At 39.8% G+C, this 8,769-nt stretch overlaps 1 long non-coding RNA gene across 1 annotated transcript; it reads left to right on the top strand.

Annotated features, from left to right (window-relative positions):
* The first annotated feature begins 6,612 nt into the window (after positions 1–6,612).
* LOC144702645 (uncharacterized) lies at positions 6,613–8,341 on the top strand. The gene is made up of 3 exons (XR_013581307.1): positions 6,613–6,686; positions 7,760–7,881; positions 7,982–8,341. It is a non-coding gene; the product is annotated as an uncharacterized LOC144702645 (long non-coding RNA).
* Positions 8,342–8,769: the final 428 nt, after the last annotated feature.

Raw genomic sequence — 8,769 nt, 5'->3', positions numbered from 1 at the left:
AATAGATTACCGAGGCTTTGTAAATAGTGAAAATTCTATATTAATTGAATTTGGTGTTGTACATATGATATCAGTATAAAGGATTGCCAGAACATATAATACAGTGAGAAGATATTAAATGAGATCAGAAAAGTAAACATAAGGAAGAAAAGAGGTAGTGTTATGAAAATTTTGAAAATGAAAAATGAGTATACTTACTGTTAAAAGAATCTTCTTGTTATTACATAAAATTTTTTCTTGTTGAAAAGAAGTTGAAGGCAAACACTTTGAGACCTGTTAAATCTACAGATATAAAATAAAAATATTATGAGATAGGTACATACCATCAAAGTGAAGACTTCAATATACATGATAAATGAGGTACACATAATTATTCTGTGATTTCAGAGTGTGATGTTTATTTTTATTATAATATATGAGCTTGAGTTATGATGGAGTTTATAGTTAGTTTAAAGAAAAATGTTTATGTCAAATATCCTAATAATTATTAAGTGAAATATATTATGGAAAATATTTAATTTAGCTATTAAACTTACCAATGAAGGGTTTTAATATTATTATTATAAATTATTGGATTTAACATTTTCATAATTTTAAAATTAAATGTTGGAAAAATTTAATCATAAAATACATGAAGAATAATATATTATCCTCATTAAGTGTCTTAGACTGATTATCATTTAATAAAAAATAAATTTGTTTGGGCTCTAGTGGAGTGGCTAACGTGAAACGAACAAAATTTTTACAGCGGAAAACATATAATGGAATTTTAACATTTCTTTAAAAATACGCTTCGAATTACCTGTGTGTAATTCAGATACTTAATTTATTTATCAGGAGAGGTGTTGAGCTGGTTATGTGTCCATATGTCATTCCACACTCTAGCATCAATATTATGTTCAACACTTAAATTCTCCTCTTTATTCTCAATGATCTCTGTTCTTACTACGCACCTGAGCTTAGACTATGTGGAATACCATGAATAGGAACTCATGGGTCATAGGAAAAGACCAACTGCCCATCCGTAAGACATGTTTGGTATCTCAGGTAGTGTTCGCCATCCCGATACTGGTACGGATGCCAGTATTGGGGCGAATGCTGTATCGGATACGAAAAGGCAATTTCGGTATCTGTTCTTTTCGATATCCAGATATCAGATTTGGTATCGGATATCGGTTGCTACAGTGCGATATCTGATACCGATATCCGTCTCGATGTCGGCATCCGTCTCTGTCTTAGCGGAAGGATGATGACATTGGATATCGGTGTGGATATCAGTTTTGGATATCCACATCGAAAGGATACTTAAAAATAATTTTAGCTGATAAATAGTCATCGATTAGAATGGTTTAACATTAGATGCGAGTAACAGGAGAGCTTTCTGATTGATTATACATCTTGTTTAATATATACAGCCAAATATTATCAATTTTTTCCATATGGGATAACAGGATTCGGGTTTGGTGTTAAACTCTGAATCCCTTTATCCCGTATGGGAGAAAATAGAACTTTTCACTTCTATTTATTGGGCGCTGTGATAATATGTTAAATATAATTTTACCATTTAATGTATTGTCAGATTCATTTAATATATACAGAGAAAGATTACTAATTTCTTCCATGTGGGATAACGGGATTCTGAGTTTTCATTCAACCGAATCCTACGATCCCATATGGAAGAAAATAAAAGTTTTGCACTCTATATATTAACTGAGGTTGAAAATAGAATAAAATCATCCGATGCCAATGTACGTAAGTCATAGAGTGATATGTAAATTGTATTTTTTACTGTCGATACCGTTTCCGATATCCGGATACCAGTTCCGATATCCGGATACTGGTTCCGATATCTGGATATCAAAAACTGATATCCGGCATCCGGTATCCGTCGCATCCCTCTACCTCCGGTATGCAGTACCGATATCCGCCTACCCCTCAGATACAGATATCGTCCAATATCCGATATCCGATATCCCGCACCGGATATCGGATATCGGTTGTCCGATATCGGATGACGGACGGATATCGGTTGGGCAAACCCTAGTGTCAGTTTTGAGGACCACTTACCCAACTATGATGCGAACCAACCTGATTGATATTCTGGTATGTAACCTTCGTGTTTCCACACTAATGACTATATTATTGGCCATACTCATCATATTATTGACACTGAATAGTGCTATTCTATTTTGATATTTTGATGTCCTTCTTGAGTACCTTTTCAATAGGAAAAATTAGATGATCTCATCATAATTCACAAAGTTGGATCACATATTCATGGAACATAATCTTTCTTCAAGTATGTGAAAAGTTGAACACACGAACTCATTACTGGGGAGATGGACTTAACTCTGAATCAAATCTTCTCGTAGTTACTACATTGGCCTGTTTTCATCAACTCGTTACTCGAAAGATCGATTGATTTACCATTATGTATTTGGAAATAAGCTGTAGATATTTATTCATGTGAGGAGTTTCCTCCGGGACCTCAAATTCCGATAACATCGATGTCAATACAAAGCAACATGGAAGAGGGTACGTCCGGATGACTGCTTCTGCGGAGGTTATGGCATTTAGCTATGGCCTGGTTCTGGAATATCACGCCATCATCCCCGTTTTGGCGATCCTCTCCCCTTGAAGCTTTTCCTTTGCTTGTTCGCTACAGATCTGTTTATAGCTCGACAAGCAGAGTCCTGATATCGTGGGTTCTATTTTGGTTCTTAACCTGGAGATTGATTGGTTCATCGGCGTCTACTCTGCGTGGAACAAGAGAGTCTCCTTATGTAGCCTCTCTTTGTTCCAGCGTGTTTCTTCCTGTGGGCCGGTCTTTCTCTGATGAAAGGGCTTTCGTTCCCGAACATTGAACACACCTATCTTGGCGAATTGTAAATGACGTTTACTCCATATTTCGGCCACGTCAGTTGTTACGCCGATCGATTGGATATAACATTAGTTTACTGGGGTAGTTATTGAATACGTGCTCATATATTCTGTACGAGATTAGCAGATAGGATTTTATATAAGTTCAAATATATACGACTACACCTAAAGATAGGTAGGAGAACAGGCAAGAATTAATATATGTAGGGACTTAAGAGAAGCCAGGGTTAAACATGCCAATAGTCCGTTATAAATTAGTAAATATCTTATTTGTCAATAACAACCAGTAGTAACGTTTTCTCTTACAGGGTGTAAAGAATTTTGATTAGGACGTCACACCCTCACAGCAAGGAAGAAGAGAGAAAAAAAGAAGAAAGAATGGAGAGATCAAAAGCACCAAGAAACTCTCGTGCTCTTCCCTTGTCAAAATTTTCCAGGAGGTTGGTCTTTTATTGAGGAAATAGGCTGGCTTGGTCTTGACCATTCCGATAAATAGCAGAAACAGGTGTAAAGGTCGACCCTGGCGTTGAGATGAAGAGATTGAGAAGACAGAAAGAAGAGGGACAAGAGAAGAGAGGAGAGAAGAGAAACACGGGACAATAGGATGAGGATCTCTTCTTATTCCCACGATCTTTATCTTAACATTTGGTTCATATTTATATAGATGTATTGTACTAAAAGATAGAAAGTCATTATAGTATTACGGTTTGAGGATCGAACGGTCTAGACCGTTTGATCTGTTTTAATCATAGCCGTTATAACTAGTACAACGGCTATGGAGCGAACGATCTAGACCCTTCGCTCAGTTTAAATCATAGCCGTCATAACGACTGTGGATCGAACGGTTTAGACCGTTCGATCTGTTTTAAATCATAGCGCTTATAATTGATATCACGGCTATGTCTGATATAATATTAGCCGTCCGAATAATCGTTCTATAATTTCTTCCCATCTATCTTTAATCCTATCTATCTTTGATCCTATCTATCTTTAATCCTAATCTTTTTAAACTTATATGCTTCCTATTTTGTCTAATCTCTAACAGGTATAGAATCTCTAACAAGTATAGAAAGCGTGCATCATTACTATCAAACCTTCATTAAGTTTCCTATTATGCTGATGGCGAGCTTCCTCCGTCTTCAACAGAAATATGGTTTTAAAAGAAAGAAAGAGAGAAAACGGACGCGCTTTCTTTTTTTTCTCCTATCAACTTACTCGCAACACTGGACTACCTTGTCTATGCGTCTTTCTCTCTCTGACCGTCTCTCTTCTCTCTGACTGTCTTGTCTCTTGTTTCTCTCTCTGACTCCCCCACTGATTGTCTTCTCTCTTGTTTCTCTCTCTGACTCCCTCTCTGACTGGCTTCTCTGTTGTTTCTCTCTCTGACTCCCTCTCTGACTGGATTCTCTCTTGTTTCTCTCTCTTCTCTCTATTTCTTTCTTCTTGAATTCTTCCCAAGTTGTTTCATGAATGAGGCCCAATAGAAAGGAGCGTCATGAAAACTCTAGCTCTCCCTTTCTATATATCTCGCAATCTCAATTTATACATCTCCTTCGATGCTCCTTGCATAGCTAACGATCCTCTTCTCTGTTGATCAATTTCTGTAATAACTTTTTCCGCTACTATTTCTGCTTTTTATTCTCCTCTGCGGCAATTATCTGAACATGCGGCTGTTTGCAAAGCCAAGGAGGCGGCCCCCATGGCGCCCATGACGAGGAGGGTTGTTCACAGCGTCGTCCACTTCTCTGCTGTCGGAGATTATTTTTTCACATTTAGCGCAAGGTTAGGGCAATGGAAGGGAACGAGTAAAGAGACGATCTTCTGGTTGGCAGGGGAGTAAAATGAAATTGAGAGAGAGAAGAAAGAAGAGCCCGTAAGATAAGACAAGTAATAAAGAAGCGGGGTCGAGAATCAGGAAAAATGGATTTGTATTAGATGCTAAATCATGTTTATCAGTGTTGTATATACATGGATTTAACGTCGCCTTAGTGCGGGGAATTGGACGAATACATAATTATAATTTCCTCATCCTGAATATTGTGGGTTCCGGTTATTTGTTGGTCCCTTGATGTTCCATATGTTTCCATTATTTGAACATAACATCTCCGGTTTGGTCATGCGGGGCTGCCTGAGTGAGTGGGCCGAACACAGTTTTATATGACGAGAGAGTGGGAGCAGTTTGGTTCATTTATCTTGAGTTACGCGTCTGTTTTCCTTTACTTGACGGATCCATAGACATTTTCTGGGACGCCACTTGTTTACGGAGAATAACAAAATTGACTGATCGTTCAAGATAGTGCCAAACTCGTATGCAATCGAACGTTGATCTGACGCGTGTAGTAGAAAAGTGAAACCCCTAGCGGATGCACGTGTAACAACCTTATACGTTGGATAGAGAAACATGAACGCGGAGACTGCTCGTTGGAATTGAATCCAGATTTCAAATAATAATTGGGACCCGTCCGTTTACGTTGACTGGTTTTCTGTTCGGCAGTTTACGTAACGTTACTGGAAGCATTTCAACGAGCAGCCGCTTTTGATCATTTACTTGACACAGAGTCGCGGCATTGGACCTATTTGACCGTTCTTCTATAATAAAATTTACGACTCGTTTTCCCAACTTTGAAGCACCTTACCGCGGACGGAGAGAACTAGACGGTGGATTGAGTATCATGCTTGAATGGGTGACCTTCCTCGAGAGGCTCCTATGTCCTCTCTATATATCATACGCGAAATGATCTTCGATACACAACTCACGAAAAAACACAAGCAAACACAGCCAGCGATATAAGAAAACGCGATGAGGCCCCACCTTCCTCCATGCTTCTGCTCCTTGTCGTTCTTTCCGCGGTAACATTTCAGGCTTATTCTTCCGCAGGTTATCCAACCGCGGTATGGACTAGAATAAAAAGCCAGAAGAATATCAACACGCCGTGGACCTCGCCAAATTTGCAATCGGATGGCATAACAAGCAGACAGATGGCCACCTCGAGCTTGTGGGTATTATTAGGGCATACGCCAGCGGCACTTATTATAAGATCGTGGTCTCCTGTTTAGGGCCACGGATCAGGGCTTCAAAGTACGAGACGTTTGTCCTCGAAAATGCGCCCAACAATGGTCGAGAGGTCATATACTTCCAGCCCATGGCTTGATTCCTCGATGCCATGGCGCGTCAAGAAACATGCTTGCCTGTAATAATAAATTTCTTCTCACAAGTAAATTCTTTGAAGAACACCAAAACTGTTTAGTTTACACTTGGCTGCTTCTGTGAGGATACCCGTATTGGAGCGGATAACCGTTTATCAATTTCTCATATAATGTCAGCCATCGCTTCTTCGCCGTATGGCCTTCCCGCTGGATCTGTTAACTCCCGTCCCCGATAACTCGTTCTGAATATTCTGCTTGATAAACCCGTTTCCTTAGATAGTTTGGCCCTGAATGGAAATCTGAAGCACTAAAGCACTACAGGTAAACAAAATGCAAGTGAATCCTCTCGATCTCTCTCTCTCTGGCTCATCTTTTTCTCCTTCGCCGCGCTGTCAGGTTATTGTTTTTCACCGTCGTCATTTAAAACTGAGAACTCCTCTTGTACCGTTGCACGTACGAAAATAAAAATTCTTGACCACAGGTTAACCAGGGTTGACAGCAATTTTAGAAAGGCTATTTTTTTGAACCACAGTTAAGCCCCCATTATAAGTATAACTAGGGAGTGTTAAGCTCCTTACCCTCTCTCATTCTTTCTTGCTCCACAGTGTGAAGTCCACACGGCGGTGGTAATCGGCAGCGGCAGCAGCAACGATGCTGACGTTAGTATCTTTCTCGCGCACTGTCTTCCTCTCTTCCTCGCTGAATCTCGCTGTCTGCTCGGCTTCCTTGATCTCTGTTACGTCCCCCCCCCCTCTCTCTCTCTCTCTCTCTCTCTCTCTCTCCTTTTCTCTGTTTCGCTTATCCTGCCCTCCTTGTTGCCTCAATCTTTCTTTCACACTCTCTCTTTGGCCCCTCCTATCTCCCGCTCCATCCTCTTCTCTCTCAGTCTCGCTATTTTTTCTGTCTCGCTGTCTCCTCTTCGCTGTGGATCACTGCTTTCTATCTTGGTCCAGCTCTCTTCTTTTCTCGCTGGATAATTATTTTCCCTTGTTTATTTTTGTCACTAGTTTACATTCTTTGATTCGTCGCACAACTTAGCAAGTGTGTAGAGTAGGACTCAGGTATCCCCGATGACAATGAATTCATTCATTTGGAGATTTCTAGTGCTATTTTTACCAGTTCCTCTATCTTTCCTCTCCTCTTTCAATTCGCTCTTCTGTTTTTCCTTCTTGGCTCCTATTTTATTCCTTAAGTAAATGATTCATTTTATCTTTATTTTCAATCTTTCTTTATTTTTCCTGATCCTCATTTATTAATTCCTAATTTATGGATTTCAATTTTGTTTCAGGGTTCTTGTTTTCTGGTTTCATCTGTACAATTCTGTTTCCTTTCTCAGTTTTCCTCATTCCTTCTTTTTCCGATCCTGCCACTTCTAATCCTTATTTTTTAATTCGTCATTATTTTTACTTCACGGTCTTAGTTCTACATTCTTATCGGCCCTTGTTTAAGGCTTCAACAATAACTTCCTGAAATTTTTTCTTTGTAATTTTATTTTTAGTTCTCTTCACATCATCGATTCTATTGTATGCATCTTTCAATGTTATCCCTAAATTTAAGTCTACATCTAATTGGCTATTTCTCTTTTTCGCCAATAAATTAATATCATCGTACGGCTGGCTATTTGACATATCTACCAATCATGAACTTTATTTAATGTGCCAGCGGATATATGAGTAAATAAAAGCATATACATATAAAACTGCAGTACCTGAAAAAATTAGACACCGTACAGACGCAGAGAGAGCCGCTTGGAAGACGCCCACACCATGGATTGTATATTCCATTCGCGAGAGTGCAACTGGCTTAGGAAGGACGTGCATTTTAATTTTCTTGTGTATTGGTTTATAAAAATAGGTATCCTATTTGATATTTATATGTAGTCAGCAATCTCGTTGTAAAAGAATAATTTTTTATAGGTGTCACACCGACCTTCCTTCTCTGGTTTCTTTTACAGTAGCTCACGAGATTCAAGCGGCTAAAATGATAACTCTAGACACAGCATGACAGGTGGAAGTCAAGGAAGAAGATTCAAGTAAATGACTTATTTATTTCCATGATTCATGTCCTTTTTCGTAATTGTTGAAGGGTTGTATTTCTCACTTCTAGAAGTATACAAGCCATCTAGTGTGGGCCGCTGAAAACAAGTATAAGCCCAGCAACAGACCTCCTAGTAAAACAGCAAAACATTTAGACACACACTGGTAAATGACTTTATGCTCAGTCTGTAAGATGAGAGTTTTCGCTCTCTTCTCACGTAACTTTGGGTGGTTACCTGATACAAACCTTGATCAAGATTCGTATCGGAAGGAGGTTGGAGGGCGATGCGAGATAGACATTCCCGGGGTAGGAGAGTCGAAATGGGAATGAAGGAGAGGTCAAACAGATGGGGACAGGGATCGACCTGGGACGAGCCGCCTGATGAGGTGAGGGTTGACAATCGCGGGACGGGGATCACCGGCGACTAGAAGGGAACCGAATGCCAGGGGTAGGGTTCAGATTGGAGGGGAGCCGGCTGAAGATCCGGGGAGACGATCACGGGGGGAGGGGATGGTGGGACGGTTAAGGGGATGAGACTGAGACGAAGAAGATTGAGATAGTGAGCCAAGAGGCCAAACTTACCTTCATTCTTGACTGCCCTCCTCAATGGAGGGCTACACCTATATAAGGAAAGCGAGCAATCTACCCTAAACATGAAATTACTAAAATGCCCCTAGTGGGCTAAGTTCCTAAGATACCCTTTGG

Source organism: Wolffia australiana, chromosome 4 (assembly GCF_029677425.1).
Source record: "Wolffia australiana isolate 7733 chromosome 4, ASM2967742v1".
NCBI classification, from domain to species: Eukaryota; Viridiplantae; Streptophyta; class Magnoliopsida; order Alismatales; family Araceae; genus Wolffia; species Wolffia australiana.
The sequence above is the reverse complement of the archived record's forward strand: the minus strand, read 5'-3'. Positions and strand labels throughout refer to the sequence as shown.